The 20,295-nt window shown below is 44.0% G+C and overlaps 1 protein-coding gene across 7 annotated transcripts in view; it reads right to left on the bottom strand.

The window, feature by feature from the left end:
• The window catches only part of NRXN3 (neurexin 3), a 963,379-nt gene extending 950,347 nt beyond the window's left edge, over positions 1 to 13,032 (bottom strand). For 5 of the 7 annotated variants that reach the window (XM_077784015.1, XM_021542843.3, XM_021542858.3 and 2 more), the window contains exon 1: positions 12,908 to 13,031. The gene's annotated coding sequence lies outside the window, so the exon portion shown is untranslated. Of the gene's footprint in view, positions 1 to 12,907 lie in introns of all 7 variants that reach the window. The other 2 variants (XM_021542850.3, XM_021542849.3) reach the window with 1 other exon arrangement.
• Between the last annotated feature and the right edge of the window lie 7,263 nt (positions 13,033 to 20,295).

Below are 20,295 nucleotides of genomic sequence, written 5' to 3' on the forward strand. Positions count from 1 at the left end.
TGAACCTGTCAAAACTATAATAAAACAACCTAGATAAAATTATGTGTCTCCTGTCTCATCTGCTTTTAAAACTTCCTGTGATGAGGGAACTACAGTCTCCCTCAGGACAATGTTTTCCTGCTTAACTTTCCAAATACTCATAAAGCTTTTCCTAGCACTTACCTCCACATCTTCCTTGCTACAAATTAAGCTGATTACTTCTTGTCCTATCCCCAGTGGACACAGAGAACAATTAATCACTGTCTTCTTAAAACAAGCTTTTAAATATTGGACGGCTTTTCCCTCGTCAATCTTCTCTCCAGTCTAAACCAACCCAACCAATCCTCTCCTTGCAGATGGCATTTGCCACTCTGGCCGCTCCCTCCCCATCTCCTTCCACTGGTTTCTGGTTTTCCTGCCCTCCTGGATGTAATGCTTTGCTATGGCTTCAGCAGCGGCTGCTAGCGTAGAAAAACTACTGCCTGTGTGCTACATGTGACGCTCCTGTTAAATATACCCTAAAATGGGATTTGCTTTTTTGCAACATCACCACACTGTTGACTCATATTCAGTCTCTGACTCACAGTAGTGCCTCCCAGATCCTGTTCTGCAGCTCTGTTGCCTGGCTTGTTATCCCCCATTTTACATACAGGCATTTGAGTAGATCTTTCCAAGTACAGTACTTTTCATTTGTATTTAATAAATTGCTTCTTATCAAATTTAGACCATTGTCTAGTTTAATTGGCAAATTATCTATGTTGTGCCAAGAAAGCAGATCAACTTCCAACCTCATGTTACACATTGGCAACAAAGAGAGCATGAAAGGAAGAACTGCTGTGCTCAAACTTCTTAAAAAGAGTTACTGTCTTATCAGAAGCTTAGCAATTCCTTACTCCCTTTTCACTCTGCATTCCACCTGATTCTGGCAGGTTGACCCTGGCTGGATGACAGATACTCACCAAAGCCGTTCTACCACTCCCTCTGCAACTGGACAGGGAGAGAAAATATAAAGAAAGGCTCATGAGTTAAGAGATCACTCATCAATTACTGTCACAGGCAAAACAGACTCGACTTCAGGAAATTAATTTAATTTATTACCAATCAAAATCAAAGCAGGATAATGAGAAGTAAAAAACACCTTGCCCACATCCCTCCCTCTTTTCTGAACTTAACTTTATTCCCAATTCTTTACCTTCTCCCCACCAGCAGTGCAGGGAAATGGGGAATGGAGATTATGAGCAGCTCATCACTTTTCTGTTACTACTCCCTCCTCAAGGAGAGGAGTCATTTCCCTGCTCTAGTCTGAGGTCCTTTCCATAGGAAACAGTCTTCCATTAATTCCTCAAGCATGAGTTCTTCTCATGGGTTACAGTTCTTCACTAACTGCTCCAAAACAAATCCCTCTCCACAGGGTTCAGTCCTTCAAGAACAAGTTGCTCCATCATGGGCTCCCATGGGATCATAAGTCCTGTCAGCAAATCTGCTCCAGTGTGGGCTCCTCCCTCCATGGATCTGCAGGTCCCTGCCAGGAGCCTGTTCCAGCACAGGTTTTCCAAGGTGTCACAACCTTCCTTCAGGCATCCCCCGCTTCAGTGTGGGGCTCCCTCCATGGGCTGCAGGTGGATCTCTGCACTCCAATGGATTTCCATGGGCTGCAGGAGCACATCCTGCCTCACCATGGTCTTCACCACAGGCTGCAGGGGGATCTCAGCTCTGGCACCCAGAAGCCCTCCTGCCCTGCCTTCTTTGCTGACCTTGGTGTCTGCAGAGTTGCTAATGTCACATATTCTCCTTCCATTCTTCTATGGCCACAATTGCTTCTGTGCAAAGTTTTCTTTGCTTCTCAAGAGTGATACCACAGAGGTGTTACTATCATTCCTGACTGGCTTAGCCTTAGCCAGGAGAACATCCATATGGGAGCCAGCTGTCATTGTTTCTGCTGGACATGGAGGGAGTTTCTAGCAGCTTCTCATAGAAGCCACCCTGTAGCCCCCGCAGCTACCAAAACCTGGCCATGCAAACCCAATGCACTGATACACAGTGGACTTCATAAATTAACAGTAGCTCCCCCTAGCCTCATAAAATACATTTACTCAATGAAATTACAATCTGCTGCCAAAAAAGTACAGCAACATCCTAGACAGCACATCACTCTATGACCTAAGGTAGTACCAAACAGAGCTGCTAGCAACTCATTAGCTCATGTCAACCAACAAGGAAGAGAAGGGGCACATTTAAAAAACTAATTCTATTGAACTACATCCTTAAGATGTGGCTCAACAAAATTATGACTTTTGGTCCACTGGAATTAGATACACCCTTAATATAGATTTGATTCATGACCTATTATGAAATTACATAAAGGATCAATGTTTCTTTGTATTTTCTCCATAAAGTCCTTAGCATTTGCTTCCCAGATATGCAGAAGGTATTTTTAATGCATAGACCTGAAATTATATTATATCATCCCCTCTTTGACAATGATGCTTGAGCTGACCAGACAAACTGGCAGATTTTAATACCAGGACATCAATGAATTAACAGGCATTCTGAGTCCCTCAAGAAGGTTGGCCTTAGGCTCCTCACAGGACTTCTACACTCTCTTTGTCCCCCACCAAAAAGTCAAAGTAATCAATAATTTAAAATTTCTTTTCTTTGTGGTCTACAAAAAAAAAAAAAAATGCAGTGTGTAACCAGCCATCATGAAAGAACAGTAAATTATCAAAATTTCTCTGACCCCGAAATTAAAAAGGATGTTAACTGAATGTGTCCAGAGGAGGATAACAAAGCTGCTGAAATGCTAGGACACATGTCCTCTGAGGAGTGGCTAAGCACTCTAGGTTTATTTAGTTAGGAAAAAAAGGGGATTGAGAGGCAAGCCCACTGCTATCTACAGCTTCCTGAGGAGGGGAACTGGAGGGAGATGCTGAGCTCTCTTCCCTGGTATTCAGTGACAGGACATGCAGCAATGATTTAAAGATGCAGCAGGTGAGGTTCAGACGAGATACTAGGCAACACTTCTATAGAGAGAGAGTGACCAAACACTAGACCAAGCTTCCTAGAGCAGTGGTCAATGCCCGTAATAATATCCCTTAATGTTCAGTCTGCCCTGAAGTGTTGGACTAGTTTGAACTAGAATTATTCTATTCTGTTATCAGATATATGAAGCTTTCCTTTCAATGAACTCAGTGTTTTGCAAATTATAATTTTGAATTTTCAGTAAATGGCAAAAGTGATGACTGTTACGAAAAACTGGTTAAACACACTCTGGGAAAGAACTCCAGACTTCTGTTTAAGTTCATACTTGAGGGCCATCCTGCCTGCTCTACTGACACTTAGTACCACTGTAATGAAGTTCATGGGTCATGGATCAGTACATGCTGAGGAACACCTGACTGAAAAGCCTTACAGAAAAGGAACTAGGGGATCCTTCCCTCTACACAGCACTGGTGAAGCCAAACATGGAGTATTGTGTGCAGTTCTGGACTCCCCAGTACTAGAGCGAGGCAGACATAATGGGGGGAATCCAACAGAGAGCCACAAGGAAGATTATGAGTGTCTTTCATACTAGGAAAGGCTGAGAATGCTAAGACTGTTTAGTCTGGAGGAAAAAATATTCTAAGGGGTATCTGAGGTGGGCAGTGTCTGATCAATGTACATAATTACCTGAAGGCAGGGTGTAAAGATAACACAGCCAGGCTTTTTTCAGCGCTGCCCAGTGACAGGACCAGAGGCAGCGAGCACCAACTGAAACATGGAAGGTTCTGCCTGAACATCAGGAAACACTTTTTTACTGGGAGAGTAACTGAGCCCTGGCACAGGTTGCCCAGGGAAGTTGTAGAGTTTCCCTCCTTAAGATATTCAAAAGCCATCTTGACATGGTCATAATTTCTGAGTGGCCCTGCTTTAGCAAGTGGTTGGATCAGATGGCCTTGAGAGTCCCTTCCAAATTTAACCATTCCGTTATTTTCACCAACCATCAACAGGTCAAAAACCTTCCTAGAAAATAGTGGCTCTGTGGCTTAATCTGTTATTTTTCAAGTGTCTCCTGATGCTATAGCAGATCTTTCTGTACATTGATAATGCAGATGGTGCAAAAAGGAATTTAACAGCTAGGACAGGTTCCTTCTCAGGACAATGCTGCTGTTTCACTTACTGCATGAACTGATTGAGATCTTTGTGAGATCACTTTAATTCGGACTTATGCAATGCTCAGAAAGGTCAGATAGGTTATTCCCTCCTTTCCATTACTTCCCAGAACTAGTGAAGACAGAAAGCACAGTGGTCAAACAAACTCGAATCAAACTGTTTAATATTGTTAAGAATATATTGCTCCCATCAGCAGAGAAGTTCATTCCAGATAAGATCTCAGACTAAAGCAAGGACTCTTATCTTCTCTATGCATCCCCAACACCTGGGAGCACAAAAAGAGGACAACACAGCCTTCCATTAGCTCTTCCAGTCTAATGAGCAGAAGAGAGTTCAACCAAGCAAGGGAAGGACATATCATAATCTTTTCTCACTTTCTAATGCTCCAAGGTCCAGAAAAAGTATCAAAAAGTGCACATCACGACCTCATGTGTGTGTTCAGTGACTGACATCTGCATGTAGTAAATTAAGGTCAGTTAGATATTTGCGAGTAACAAGAGCATTACAACTTGTGGCTTAACTTGCACCACAACTTGATTCACTTATATGTACAACAGCAACTGTAAGAGTAGAAAATTAGAATATCAACTGGACAAAAAAGGCTCTTGAACACCTTGAAAATAATCTCTCTTCCGTTTTGTAATAAAAATGAAGTATTTTTTAAGAAGTACTGTTGTCTACCTGGTAATTCCTTAACTCATATCAGTTGAAAACTGTGCAGTTACAGAAGGAAGAAGATTCACACTTAAGATGAGTGAAGAACTCTAAGCTTAAGGTGAACAGATTTTTCTACAACGCTTGCCTTGCTTCCCTTCATGACTAGTCATGAAGATAGGACAGAAGGTCCTTCCACACATCCCTCACCAGATCCCATTCCTCCACACTCCATTTAATTTCTGCAGTTCAAGCAGATTCCTTTTCCCCCTGAAATCAATGTTTAATTAACACACTATTGGAAAAAAAACGGGATGCAAGAGCAGACTGAAACAAAGCCAGCACTACCCTGCTCTGCAGATGCAGCCAGTCCCATTAGACAATTACCCCACTGGAAAGTAATTCCTCTCCTCATCCTCCTTCAGCTGCCAGCAAACATCATCCTCTTGCTTAGTTACCCTTCTTTCCATCTCCACAGGACTCTTTCCTTTCTTAGGAGTGGTCCACAACAGCAGAAAAAAGTAGAGGGAGAAGGGGAGCAAGTGCTCTCTGTGTAGCCCTACAGTATGACCAAGGCCTCGTCTTTAATCCTGCCACCCCCACAGGAGCAGCACACTGATTCCCCTGATGACTGCCCGATCGACACAGCAAGCACAGCAGAAACAGGACAGTGTGCTGTGCCATGAACAGGGCATTCTCAGAGGGTCAAACTCACATGCAGATCCTGGAACTGCACACAACTGTGTGTACCCAAAGGCAGCAGAGATGCTACCAGCAGCTTCAAAAAGTTTACATCATACCTCCCCCTATCCTCATCAATTATTATTCTATCCCATTCCTTGGCTCTCATCCGGCTGCTGGGAGGTACTTGGATGCAGGGGATGCTGCAGCACTGTCAAGGGCATTATAAGGCAGGCCTAGGGTCCTCCCTGCTACACACACAGGCACCCACACTACAGGGCTGGCACAGCCAGCAAAGGACAGCAGAGTCCATGAACTCCTGGGCTGAGCTGCCCTAGTTATGAAGGGAGGCATCAGGATCTTTGAAAGAGTCTACCATCCCAGCACTGTCATTCCCAGGATCCAAAGCTACTAGTGTTAATTAGTTCCCATGATGTGATGGAAGACAAGCGGCAGGACTAGGAATGACACAAGAAGATTGTGTTTGAAATAAACCGTCCCTCACCATCAAGGGCAGAGGAAAGGAATTTGGAAAGGACAGGAGCTCAGCACACCAGTGAGAGACGACAGATATGCTGACAGCCCCAAAATCCCTGATATACCCTTCCCACCACCCCAGCTCGCTCCTCTGCCAGCAGACAAAAGAGAGGCAGGGGAGTATGCCTGGCAGCGAACTCAGGCACCTGGCTGTGAGAAACAAGAAGAAAGCTCTGAGAAAAGGGGAAGTAAAGCAGATGAAGGGCTAATCCACCCTGTAGCAAGAGGCCATATTTCAGACAGAGCTGAACTTCTGACAGCTATAAGTGAACCTCCACCACCCTCTGAAAAGCCACACAGTGATACCCGCAGCAGCCCAGAGTCTAAAGAGGCTGAAGGCTTTAGCCCAGACAGAGCATTTTTCCAAGCTGGCTGTTCACAAGAGCTGTCCAGTGCTCAGAGAGCACTGTTTTCTGTCAATGGTAACAAGAGAAACTGTGTTCCCACCTTCCCTTAAGGAAGAATGCAGGATCTTCCAACATCACTAGTGTACTTCCAGTAGGAGTCTTATTGCTCAGCTTTTCAAGAACATCACTACAGAAACACTGCATTTTATCCCTACTAGACTTCAGTAAAACCATACTCAAGTTAGCTCAACCAAAAGTCACATTTTTCCATTAAAAAAAATTCACAAAGGGTATAAACCAAGCACTAAAAGTGCCATCCATTGCCCACAACAAGTAGAAAGGCAGAACAAATTTCTCCCATGATGTCTTTCTACAAACATGTCTTCATCTGGCTGTTTGGATGGCAGTGAGACATCAAAACACCACTTCTGATTCTCAGAGTCCTTTACACATGAATTGTCAGAATCTATGCCCAAGTGAAGAGAAACAAAAGAAAATAAAAGAAAAAGCAAACAACCTGGACCAAGATTATGTAGTGTACTGGTTTCAAGAAGATACTTTTAATTTGTGAAACCAGGATAGAAGAGGTATCTTCCTCACCATTTGCTGTATGAATTACAAACCAGCTCTGTTAGACTGATAGACTGCTATTAAATAGAAGAGGAGGATGAGGGAGAGATGAGAGCTGATAGAAATTTCCAAAGCTTAACCAAAATCTGGGTAATTTCTGGCTCCAGCTTGGGCAATTGTCCCAAAATAAAGCCTATCTTCTCTTCATGCTGGTGGGGGGCAGGGCCAGATAAAGCTGGATGCATTTTGGTCTTAAATTAAACACTACGTTTTCTGTATCATCATCAGAGGTCATCTCTTATCCTGGTTTTTGGTCATCATAAAGCTTCTGACTCCTTCAGTTTGTTCTTGGACAGATCACTGTGTATCCTTATCATTGACACAGCCTATCACAGCTCAGCCAGTATCCTGACATCCACCTGCATGTGCCCACAGCACAGAGCTAAAAGAAAGGGCAAAGAAAAACAGATCCAGGGGGGAAATACACTCTGCTTCTCAATAAAAATACTTTAAAGAGCCCTGGAAGAGGCTACAGAAAAAGAAGTTGAGTAGATCCACCAAAATACCACTGCTGATACAAGAAAAAGGGAACTAATCTCCACCTTCCCAGGAATAATCCAGACAGGAGCCCAACCATCTTGTACAGCCTGAAGGTGTCCTCTAGGTTGAAGGTTTAAATCCAATCCTAACAACAACAACCAAAAAAAAAAAAAAAAAAAAAGGTTGTCTAGTTGCCTGTACCTGATGGATTGGCAACTTGCTTAGAAAGGGAAGACAGTAAGGGACAGAGGAGGTTTCAATTCCACCTTTGCACAGGGACTTAAAATCCACTATCACTGCTACCACAAACTACCCCTAGCACCACTTCTCACTCTTTGAATGCTTTGCAGGAACTGAGTTCTCCTCTCACTTCAAGGATGCAAAACATTCAGGGTCAGGGTAAATTCCAGCACTATGTCAATGTTTGTCCTTGTGTCAGAATCACTGGGGAAAAGGAGGAACCATAAAACCTTGGGCTCACCTTTGCCCTTCAGGGCATCAAGGAGATAACAGGGAGGCAGTCTCCATGGGATGGGAGCAGGCACACAGATCTGCAATACATTCTTCCCATTGCTCAGATGGCCACCACATTATCTTAGAGAGCAGCCATGTAAAAGCCCAATGTAATAAGGATAAAAAGGTATGAGAAAACATTGAAAGGAGGGCTACAAAGACAGTCAAGGGCCTAGAAATAAGCCTTATGAGAAACAGCTGAGGTCACCTGGACTGTTCAGTCTGTAGGAGATAGAGAATACCTCATCAGAGTCTGCAACTTGCTCATGAGGGGAAGTGGAAGGGCAAGCATTGATTTCTTCTCTCTGGTGACTAGTGACAGGACTCGGTGAAATAGCCTGAAGCTGAATCAGGGGAGGTTTAGGTTTGATATTAAGAAAATGTTCCTTACCCAGAGGGTGGCTGGGCAATGGAAGAGGATCCTCCCCAGGGAAATGGTCACAGCACCAAGCCTGACAGAGTTCAAGAAGTATTTGGACAATACCCTCAGGCATATGGTGTGATTCTTGGGGTGTTTCATGCAGGGCCAGGAGTTGGACTTTCAGCTGAGGATACTGTATGATGGTAAGATTCCTACAAGCACAGGAGCTGCAGCATAACAACCACTTCCAAAGTAACTGAGGTAAGAAGGACAGCAGGGAGAGATCAGAAGGTAACTACTTCAGAAGGTGAAGCTGAGCAGCTGAAGCAAGATTGGCTCTGGTGAGCACAAACCAGGGGAGCAGAGGAATCTTTCCAGGCATCACCTAGAGCAACCATGTGGGGCACTGGAGACACTCCTGCTCCCGTCCTCCTGCCTGTAGATTACCACTGCACCTCAAGGTCAGAGAAAGGAGAAAAGCAAAAGGCGAACACCAAAGTAGCTCTGGTCAGATCTATTTATTCAACTTTTGCTATTGTTTCGTGAAGTAGAAAGATCCAGAAACATGTAGACCTCAGAGCAGGCACAGCCACACAGAGGAAATGTGCAGCAGCAGCTGGCAGAACCACAGGAGCACCTTCCTGCCACAGCTCCCCCTCTGCCTGGGTGTGAGCAGCCCACAACCAAAGACGGAAGTCCTTCACACCCAGAAAAGGAGGGTGCTGAGCAGTTCTGTGAGCCTTGGAGAGGGTCCTGAACATCCTGAAATGCAGGAAAAGCTTTCCTCTCATTGTCTCAGCTCCCTCATCCCCATGTGCCAGTCACCACAGCCACTCACTGAGGCTTGTCAAGTCCTACAGTGTGTTCTAGCTGGGGGAGCAAAGGAAGGGAACAATGGATGGAGGGAGAGACTCTTAATTCCCTTTGCTTCCTCACCCCAGCCTTTTCCCTGCTCCACGCAGACCTGAAAAGCCATGGCTCTCCTGCACATCCTACAACAGAAGCACAAGGAGCTTTTCTCCGCCTCTCAATTCACCACCCTCCAGACTCCAGCAGGGACTGCATGGAAATGGCGATATTCCTGTATTGTCTGGATCAACAGTACGGATAAGCTCAAAGAGGGCAAGAGAAGATGGCATGGGAGGACGAGGCAGGAATTCTTTGTTTTGTCCTGGTTCCAATGCAGCCCACCCCCTCTCTCGATCGCAATGCCCTCTAGCTCAGACATGCAAGGAGGCATTGGAAAGGGAGGGGACCTGGGACGCTCATGAATTTTGTTTCCCCTATCAAGGGGACAGCACACTCCCTCGAGCATGCCTGGCTGTGACGGAGCTCCCTGGAGTAACCTTTATTCCAGTGTGTCGCAAGCATGTATTTCACGGATGGTTACACTGCATCATTATCACCAGACGTTCATTTGACCAAAATAATGTTATTAGCATTGTCAGGTCCATTTCCCCCCACACAATTTCTCCCTCCCCAGTACACATACACTCCCTCCAACCCCCAGGCCCCTGCTATCCACACAGGGCACACCCCTCCCCAGCACAAAATCTCATGATGTGTGACACAATGTCCAGGAAAAGAGAACGGCAAGAGGGGCTGGCGAAATGGATGGACGTGCCTTTGGCAATTACTGCGTTCCTTACCCTCTGCCAGTGTTTACCAACCACACAGACACACAAAGATGCACACGCAAAAATTGAAATTAAATCACCGACTACCCAAGGTACATGACTATGGGTGTACGCGTGTACCCAAGCTGCGGTCACAGTCCTATTGGGAGCCCAAATCTGTGTGGCATGAAGTAAAGGTCATCGTGCCACTGTTGTGATGCACTAAAAAAAAGCCGCAGAGCCATCAGGATGTAACACAGAATTTTCTCGTCAAGGGATGAGAAACCTTCGGGGGAGTGGGGGCTGGGATGAGGAAAGCGGGTGTGCGGATCGGGGGGATGGGGGAAAATGGCAGAAAATGGGGAGGAAAATGAAGAATACAAAGCTCCACTTCGCTAATCCAAGATAGACAATCCATCCCTTCCCCCCTCTCTATGCCCTCCCTCCCTCCGAAATGTTGGTGCAGATGGATTTCTGTATCTTGGTTTTGCAGCAGTGGGTCTAATGACTCCCATACCAAACCCCCTCGCTATGATAACCCCTCCCACTATTTTTTTTTTTAGACCCAGCTGAAGAATAATGTGTTTTTAGAGATAATGGGTTTTATAAAAAGAAAAGAAAAAGGGACGCAGCGCAGACATTATGCGAATAAGCTGCTCCCCGCATCACCCCCATCTTCTCCCAACCACATATTCTGATTTCATCCCCTCCCGTCTTTCTCCAGCCTTCCCCCATCGGCTCCCCCAAGGAAAGGAAAAAACCCACAGCGCGATCTGGGTAGCCGATCTCAAAATCCCAAGCACTAATCTGCTTGAATTTGTTCTTCCCCTTATATAAGCAGCACCACGTCAACATGTTCAGTGGAAATGCAGCGTAAAATGAGGCCAGGCTACAGCCATGGAACAGGGGTGATATCGGCAGATATCACTTCTATCGAGAAGCCATCACCAGCAGGTTGATGAAATCAAGTATTGGGCATCCAGCCGCTCCCTTGCTTTATTTATTTATTTTTCAATGCTTACTCTAATTTTACTTTGTTTCATTTTGGTTTCGCTCTACTTAATTTTTGAAAGGACAAAAGTGAAATAAATAATTAAAAGCCTAGAGACATACCCCCAGCAGAAGGTGCCCGAATGCTCCAGAAAGAGAATCTTCACCTCCCAACTTTGGGGGTTGGATTTTTTTTAATAAATAAATACAGTCCTGTTGCTCACATTATCCCCAAACTTCCAGTGTCCCCAGCCGCACCTCCCTACTCCCAAAAACCAGACACTTTGTTAGCGAGAGATAAAGGTTTAAGAAAGTGCTGAACACTGAAGTGAAACTGATAGAGAAATGGAAAATTATGTCTATACAATAATCCAGTTCATTCAGCTGATAAAGTGTGTTCAATCACAAACCCACGAGCAATAATCTCTGCAACCTCCTCCCCCCAAAATACTACTAACCCTTATATAAACTTGCTAAACGTAACACCGATGACCATTTCAAATGAAACCAGGGACAGACGTAAGACCTTTCTGGTTAACGCTACAATTAATAACTGACCGGATCATCACGGCAAACAAAACCTTTTGTGATCAAATTTTCCCCCACCTACTAACGTTTCTCTTAGACTTTTCACCAGTCTAGTTAAGAGTTGGCCCCCTCAAAAAATAGCCCCTCAAAATTTGCAATAAGGAGATATTGCTGAGCGGTCATTTCAATAATCACCTTTTTAGGAGGGCTGTGTGCTTATCTCAGAACAATTACGGGTAGTAAAAATACAGGAGGACAAATAATATTTAGAAAAAACAAAAATAATTTCTTAAAACTATTTACAACGAAGCGTTGAACAGTTTGACCACAGAAAGGTGGAACAAGAGCTTGGAAAAGCAAAAAGCTGAAAGTGTGTTTTTTATAAACGATTCAATGTTTTTAGCCCCGGTTCTGCCTCCCCAATCCTTTGGTTTTTCTGCCGCTGATCTCATGCCTAATCTTTTTTATTGTTTTCTTTTGAGGGAGGAGGGGCAGAAATCAGGAAGAAAAAAAATTGAAAGTGTTAAATTTTAACAAAATACATTCTTAAAACAGCACTGTTAAATATGCTATTTCGTAGCCACATCAAATTACCATTTAAATAAATTTAAGAGTAAGCAAAAGACAAGTCACCTGCAAAGCACCAGAGTCGGTGCCCTTAGGTAGGAGAATTACATCACTGCCTGACTCAAAGGTGTTTTCTTTTAAATTATAAAGCAGGTGTAATTTTTTTCTTAGAAAAAAAAAAAAGAAAAAAACTATAAAACCGTTATTTCACATAGATTTTGCACGAAAAAAGCACTGAACCAACCTTTAAGGTCACTGACTGCCTGAAAACCCACAGCAGTCACTCACGGTGGAAGTTTTCAGGCAAGACGGCTACTAAATCATTAATACAAACAAATGGAAGGCGGGGAAGAAAGACGCTACGGTAATAGATCCGAAGACTTGGAAGAGGCAAAAAATATTAAAGAAAAAAACTTTCCTTTTCAGCCTGTCTTCTTTTCTCGTTAGTATTAAAAAAAAAAAAAAAAATCCTTGAGCTTTACTCAAAAAGCCGGCTCACTCTAAGGGTCTCCCTGCCGTAACTCAACGTAGTGTCTTCTTTTTCGAAAGCCCCCCCCCACATCAATTTTCCATTGCAAAATGCCCCGCCGCGGGACCTGCGATCTCCCAAAAAGTCTGACCAAAGGAGCCGGAGTGTCCCGAGGGTCGGTGCGCGCCCACTCCGCCCGGGCGGGCAGCGCCCAGCCCTGCCGGGGCAGCAAGGAACGGGGAGAGGGATAAAACGATCCGAAATAGTTGCCGTGCGAAGGGTGAGGAGAAACCCACCCGCGGAGCTCCGGAGCGGCAGCGCCCAGCACTCGCCGGGCGGGCAGCTCCCTCCGATCCGTGCCGAGCCGTGCCGAGCCGAGCCGCCCCCCGCCCGCCGCCCCTCTCACCTCCGCAGCCGGGCGGGCGCCGGCCGCCGCGCCAACTCGCGGCTCGCCTGCGCTGCGGGGCAGGGGGCTCCAGCGTGGCCCCAGCCGCGGAGGCTGCGGGGGTCCCGGAGAAGCTGGGCTGGGCTGCCCGTGCCGAGCCGAGCCGTGCCGGGAGAGCCGCGGGCGGCCGCGGGCGGAGCTGCGCAGGGCTGAGCGCGCCGCGGTGCCGGAGCAGCCCGAGCCCCGCGCACGCCGCCGCCGCCGCCCCCTGCTGCCGCCGCGCCCGCCCCACCGGCCCCGGCTTTTAAAGAGACCGCGGGTCCGCGCCCCGGCCCCGGCACGGTCCGCCCGGCCCCGGCAGCGGGCACGGCCCCGGCACGGGCGGCAGCGCTCCGCCGGGCTTCGCCTCCCACGCTTCCGCCGCCTCTTCCCAGCAAAGAGCTTCGGCGGCTGTTCGGCTGCCCTCGGCCCGTCAGCCTCTTGTTCCTCGAGCGCTCCTTCACCGGGCCGGCACAGCAAGGCGGGGTTTTGCCCCTCCGGTCCCAGCAAGGCGAAGCCGGGCAGATGCGACTTATTTTTCCTTCAGTTTGCTACCAGGGACCAGCCGTCAGAGCAGAGGAAGCGTCTTCCTCAGACAATCGCTTTCATGAGTACCCCAAAACCCTTAAAGTTCACAAAGAATTTTCCCTTCTAGCTCAGAGTTTGAACCAAACCTATTGCATATTTCAAGTCAATTTATATACTGCCTATTTCATTTAAACAAGACACTAAGTTTCCGTGTGAAAGCATCTCAAACTTTTTATCCACTCATTTACTCGCTTCTAAAAGTAGAGACAACAGCAACCGATAGACACCACTGATTATGTTGGAGTCAATATTTCAACCATTTAGAGTGTACATCCTAGATATCGTTATTTATCATTTTATCACCATTAGTACTTACAACAGCAAATGTACTCTGGGGAACATGTACATAAAGTATTTTAATATGCCATCATGCTAAAAGTCCACCTCAAAGAAGACTAGTACACAGGAACATTATGCACCACAAACCCAAAAGAGAAGAATCAAACTTTCTGGTCCATCTCTCTAGACTATATAATCTTGTAAAATTTGTGTATGGTGCTCATACTGCAACACCAGACTTAGGAATGCATTTGCCTTAGGGACAGATTACAAAGCTATTTGTCTTTCCTTCCCTCTCTGATCACGTACCCAAAGGTTTTTGTCTTTTTCTACATTTTGCATAGCAGGCAGCCTACCCACAGTACTCAATAAATAATAAATAATTATTGTTTTATACAGTATGTATTGATCACCTTCCTACTATCAAATTGCAGCTGCGTCTGAAGTGGATAATAGCCACACAGAAACACTAAATAATAGTTACAAGTAGTATTAGGAGCCCCTTGGGAAGTTTCTCTGGAAAACACAGTCCTTCACACACCCTAACAAATTCGTATACATGCACAGAGAATATGACAGAGATCTATTTCAACAAGGTGACAATGGTCCAGCAAAAACGCATCTTCCTAACCCAAAATCATTATCCCAAGAGCAAGATTTTATCCCTTCATACGTTTGTGCAAAGGCAGGTTATTGTTGATTGGCTTTAACCTGTTTTATATGGACAACATTACAGCCGTAAGAACTATCAATCCCTCCTTAGGGTGTCGGATTAGATCCTGGTCTCAATGACTGAACAAAATCAGGTATTACTTCATTTACTTCAGTAGTTAACTAGTTTAAAAGTGCATCTGACAAAATCTGGCTTCTCATACATTTCTTTACTTGCTGGTAGTTCTGGCAATCTAGCTTTTTGTAGCTTGCGATTTATCAAAGTAATGATTTGTTGAGATAGTCTTCTGAAACTGCACCACCTCTACCCCTTCCCTGTCCAAGATCTTCTAAGACCATGCACACAAATACTTGCATCATATTCTGATCTGGCTGCCTATCAACAGAGTGTATTCCATGTAAAATCAATGACAACAGCACTGTGTCCACTTCCAATTCCAAATTTAACTTTGGTTTAGCAGACAGAAAACAGAATTTCCTTTGTGAGAAAAAACAAACTAGCAAATTTTAACCAGCTTCATCACTAAGGGTAAACCAAGTCCAAAAAGATTTGGGGAAAATAAGCTAGTTTTCATCCTATCCTTTCATCTGGAAAAAGTCCAAGACACCCATATATGAAATGTCTAAAATTAGGAAAAGGGATAGAAGACTTCATCTAACTGAGGAACTTCAGAGTGCAACATAGAACCAAGGAGGATAACAACTACTTTGGAAAAAATGCCTAACTTGGACACACAGATCTCTACTTCTGAAAAATTGTTACAGTCAGGCACCAAAATAGCAGACATCATTTTATAAATAGGCACAGAATAGTGAGAAAATATTAGAAGAGAAGGAAAGTTTTGCTGAAGTTGCAAGATACATCTTTTCTGGGGTGTGAAGCAAAACAGAGACAAGAGGAAAGCAGTGCAAAATGAGTTCTTTGTCCACCAAGCAATGCAATAATTGCTCAACAGGAGAGTGGATTTTTCTGATTAATTCTTCTAATTCTTTCTTTCCTTCTCATCTCTCACTCTAGCCCTGCAGTTTGCAAGTAAGTTGTATGGAGATGAAAAAAAACCATGATTCCTACAGTGAGGTTTGTACTAGAACTCTCCAGTACTACTCATCTCCCCAGTCTATGTCACTGGCATTGTGGTGAGACTTTTCAGAACATATGACATGCTCTGTCTGGATAAAGTGTTTTGTCCCCATCTAGAAGATAATTAGATACATCAGACTTTTTCAGTGTCTTCATTAAGAAAATAGCCAATTTCCTTTCCAAAGGGCCCTAAAAATTAGCAATGACAGATTTATAGACCTAGGCACCTGACAATTGTCTCCCAACACCACCAGAGAGAAGAGGTAAAGGCACGAGCACATGTTCATAGAAATGCCATTCATCTTCTTTTGCTTGTTCCCTTTAGAATAAATTTCCAAAACATTTTGCCAAGCCAATGGGCTTTTTATAACTAAAAGAAAAAATGCTGTCATAAACTGGGGCAATTCAGTCAGTGCAATTTCAATAAATTCAAGGTATTTATTGTGCTCTGAGATCTGGGCTTGCTATTTCAGGGGCAGCAGCTGTAGTAGGCACCACTCACAGCTTTTGCTTATGTCTTGCTAGAGGAGTGAGCTGGCTCACAGGAGGTTCCCATCTCCCTGATGCCATAGAAAATGACCATGCTGTTATCAGCAATTCCTGCATCCCCTCTTTCCTGTTGAGCAGGAATGATGAGAGAGAGGGATCAGAGCCTAGAAAAGACTTGAGACAGAAGTTAGAGGCATCATCCATCATGCCAGGATGTCCAAATGCTGCACCACAAGATCTAGAAGATTCATTCTAAACTAATGCCCTGAGTATGACAGCAGGGGATAGGAAAGGGGGCTGCACTGTAATACTGACACATAACACATAGAGTATCATCTCCTGGTATTCTTCCTTAGATTCTCTAAATGGCATTCACCAAATCCTTGAAATTAAGCATTTGTATGGTACACTCTAATGGAAATGAGGCTCAAGAGGAATTTGCCATTGAAACAGTGGTAGAAAAATCTGTGCATCAGGGCAAGAATGCAATTTATGTCTGGCTTTTTTTTTTTTTTTTTTTTTTTTTTTTTTTTTTTTTTTTTTTTTGGCCATGTTAGCATTTTCAGTGTCTTTTTGCCCAGAAGTTAATACCCAAGGTGAATTTACAAGCTGCAGTCCAAATTGTGATCAGATCTGCTTGGGTTGTGCCAAACAAAGCTGATCTTATCTCACTGGTGACCTTATTCTACTTGAGAGAGCAAAACACATTACAATAATAAGAAATAACAGAGATGGGGGAAAGTAATCATGACAGTGCTTGGTCAGAACTCCCTTTACCATCATTTCAGAGGATTAGTTCTAAGATCTTCTATGAACACCATTTTTAACTCCAGCTGGAGGTTCAACATCCACAGTTATTCTGACCACTTGCAGGACATTGTCATTTACATCTTGATTCACAGACTTTTTCCTCCTCCAAGCATGTTCAGTTGCATTTAATAGAAACTGTACACATTTGTCATATTTTGACATGGAAGGAATTTAGGGAAGTGATGCAAAAGATTTTTATGTAATTGTCAGTTTGTGTATATACACTATATACAGAAGTAATTTTCTGAGCATCGTTTTGTTTAAGTAAGTGTAGAGGGGACAGAAACTATCCAGACACAATTTTGAGCATGTAGAAGTGTATGAATGAACAAAAAACCTTGATGTGTGTAGCCAAGAATGTAAGGGTGAACCCATTCAGGTGAAAGGATTCCTTGTGGGAACAGTGCCTGAGAGAGATTAAATAAGTGGTGTATGTGCAAATTCAAGGCAAATCATGTAGGGAAAAAAGTATATTTCATTGCATCAACTAATTTGGGGAAAGAAATTATGCAAGCCCTTCTCCAAGTTTCATACACTGTTTTCCACCATCTTTAAAAGCATAATTGTAAGAGGATGCATTGTATGCATGTATTTACACATAAGCATAAACAAAAACAGATGAGACAGATGTAGGTGCACACTCAGTTCTGCAAGGGAGAATAAAATAAAAGCTGTGCATTCTTGAAGCCAGCAATACAAAATTTAATGGTTTTCACATTGGCTTTGTGACCTCCCCTACCTCATATTAGACATATACCTACATCTCATCCTAAGACAGAATGACATCCATTGCCATCTCCCATTGCCATCAAGCCCACTGTGACCCTGACTCAGTGCAGGCCAAAAGGAAGAGAATCACTTCCTATGGGCAGCAGGTTCAGAGCTAAAGCACAGCCTTCCAACAAGTATTTCCACCAGTTTTGAACTCCATCCTTCCTTGTTTATAACTCCATGGGGTCACTCCATTTTCTATGATGTCATCCAACCTCTCACCTGCAGTAAGACTCAGTGGGACTTTATTGCTTACTACCTCTTCCACTTGAACTCTGCCTCCTCTCCTTGTTTCTGAATCCTCAGATGGAGCCATGAAAATTAACCAATGACATCACAGTTTGGCATGGTATTTGGCAACAAATATGTCATACCTGCATGTCCATCAACAGGGTTGGGTAAGAATAGGAATTGATGAGAACAAAAAGAGGAAGAGCTGGAGAGACATGCAATCAGAACAGCTGGATTTAACATGAGTGAAATATAAATCTCTCTTTAACAAAATGCTAATCTAATGCATTCACAGGAGCTACTCCTTGATGAACTTCAGCAGCTCCTCAAGGAAGATTAAATATTATTTCCCTTTTGCCTTTGACTCCTTCAGCAACCCTGAAGTACACACACCTTGATTGCTCAAGATCATTGGTACTAGACAGGGACATTTCCTGCTATATCAACTAGTTAACACTCCAAACAATGTTGGAAACACAGACATTTTGGGAATTTGTGTCTGGCATCACGGACTTTAGAACCAACCCCTAGCAGTCTCATGTCAAATACTTACCTGTAACTGGCCACTTAACCATACAAGACAGAAACCTTTCCCGGCCAACAGGAGCAGGTGGAATAAAGATATCAGTGCAGAATAACAGCACTGGGGCACCACAAAAGAGACTGCCCACTCTTTCTGTCAAAAAGCAGACCCCTCAGACTGACTGCAGGACCCATCACATGTGTGAGTTAAGTGTAGATTCCCCCGCAAAATTTCTTTTATCCCATGAGCTCTGAAAGGTGTTTGCAAGCATTATGTTATAAATAACTGATCAGTTGGGAAGTTCTCAGGATAAGGAACAACTGCTGCAACCAGTGTCTTTCTAACAGTTCAGTTATCTCATTTTAAAACCTTATGCACTATTTTGGATAAACATGATAAAAATGGAACAGCTGTTATTTTCTCTGCTGACATGGCAGACAAACAGAATGCCTTCAAATATCATTATATCTGTAGGGGGAAGTACTTCTCATTCACAATCAGTTGCCAATAAATGTCTTTTTTTGGCATGAATCTATAACGTCAAGATTTAAGGTGAGATGAGACACCCCAAATAGGACTCCAATAAAACTGGGGCAAGGGGGGGAAATTCTCTTCCTGCTGCTATAAAACAGTGGGGACTGGGAATTTTGTCATTTCAAAATTCTTAAAGGAGCCAAAAAGAGCAAAATATACATTCTTCTCACTTGGCAAACACTATTTTTGACAAAAGCCTTTTAGCTTCTGCTTGGTGATAGGCGTGGCATATCTCCAGGGCAAGCCTAAAGCATTGCTTTTGACCTTTAATGCCTCTTTTTCAAAATTAATAGGCATTAGGTATTCATGCTACTTAAGCACTTTCTGAAAATCCTGCTGAGTACCTATCTAGGAAAATCCAACCCTCACCACCGTGGGTCTCATCATCTCTTTTCTCAAAGGAGGTTAAGCCAACACTGGCTCCCAGGCACAAAAGGAGGTCTATAATGAACTAGCAGACAGGACTCTGGCCTGCACTGCTTACAGGGCTGTGCCCTCCTTGTCTCCCTGCCACCCCTGGTGAAAGGTTTGACCAATGCTGTGAGGCTGGCAGCAGGCATGTGTTGCCCAGTTACAAGTTCTGCACTCATCACTCACCTCTTAAGGCATATTCTTGTATTTTGCGGGCTTAGTCTAGGCTTTAAGACAGGAAAGTTGAAAAGCTAGACAAATGCATATATTCAAAAAAAGGGACAGCAAAAAAAAATGGAGAGCAGTTCCCCTTCTATAGCCTGGCCCCTATGTCCCAGAGCAAATACAAACCTTGCTTAAGGGCACTATATAAATTGGTATTATAAATTCAGATGGTGCACCGGGGAGTGCCTCATTCTGTATGATTGGAGTCATTCTCAGGAGCAGTTCAGGCACTCAGCCTGCCACATGCGACTGCTGCCCCAAGGGCTGCCATTACAGATGCATTATTACAAAGCGCTGCAATAAAGCATGAACTAAAACAACTTCATTGAAATGAAGATTAATACTGAACATGTGTTCACCTCCTTACACTCAGAAGGAACAGTCCAGCAAACACAAGTACCACAGTGCTGGGGCTGATGGGCTAGGGGAGCAATGTGCTGGCCAACCACTGCTATTGCTGAAGGCAAGCAATACATTTCCATAGCATCTTTTAAGTGTCCACAGATAGATTTAATGCAGCAGCTGTGAAGCAGAGAGTAAGGAAGGCAAAATATGTAGAGTGCTGAAACATGCAGAAAAGTGAGCTGTGTTTGAAGCAGAAAACAGAGAGAGATGCTTCAAACCTAGAGAAGAAATACCATTCACTGCAGAATGATCCATGCCTTTAGTTATCACAGACTATTCAATGGATATTGATGGATATTCTCAGCACTTCAAAGTGTTGTACTCATATGAGACTTAGAGGTGAGAAAGATT

The sequence above is a fragment of the Lonchura striata genome, chromosome 6 (genome assembly GCF_046129695.1).
Source record: "Lonchura striata isolate bLonStr1 chromosome 6, bLonStr1.mat, whole genome shotgun sequence".
Taxonomy (NCBI): domain Eukaryota; kingdom Metazoa; phylum Chordata; class Aves; order Passeriformes; family Estrildidae; genus Lonchura; species Lonchura striata.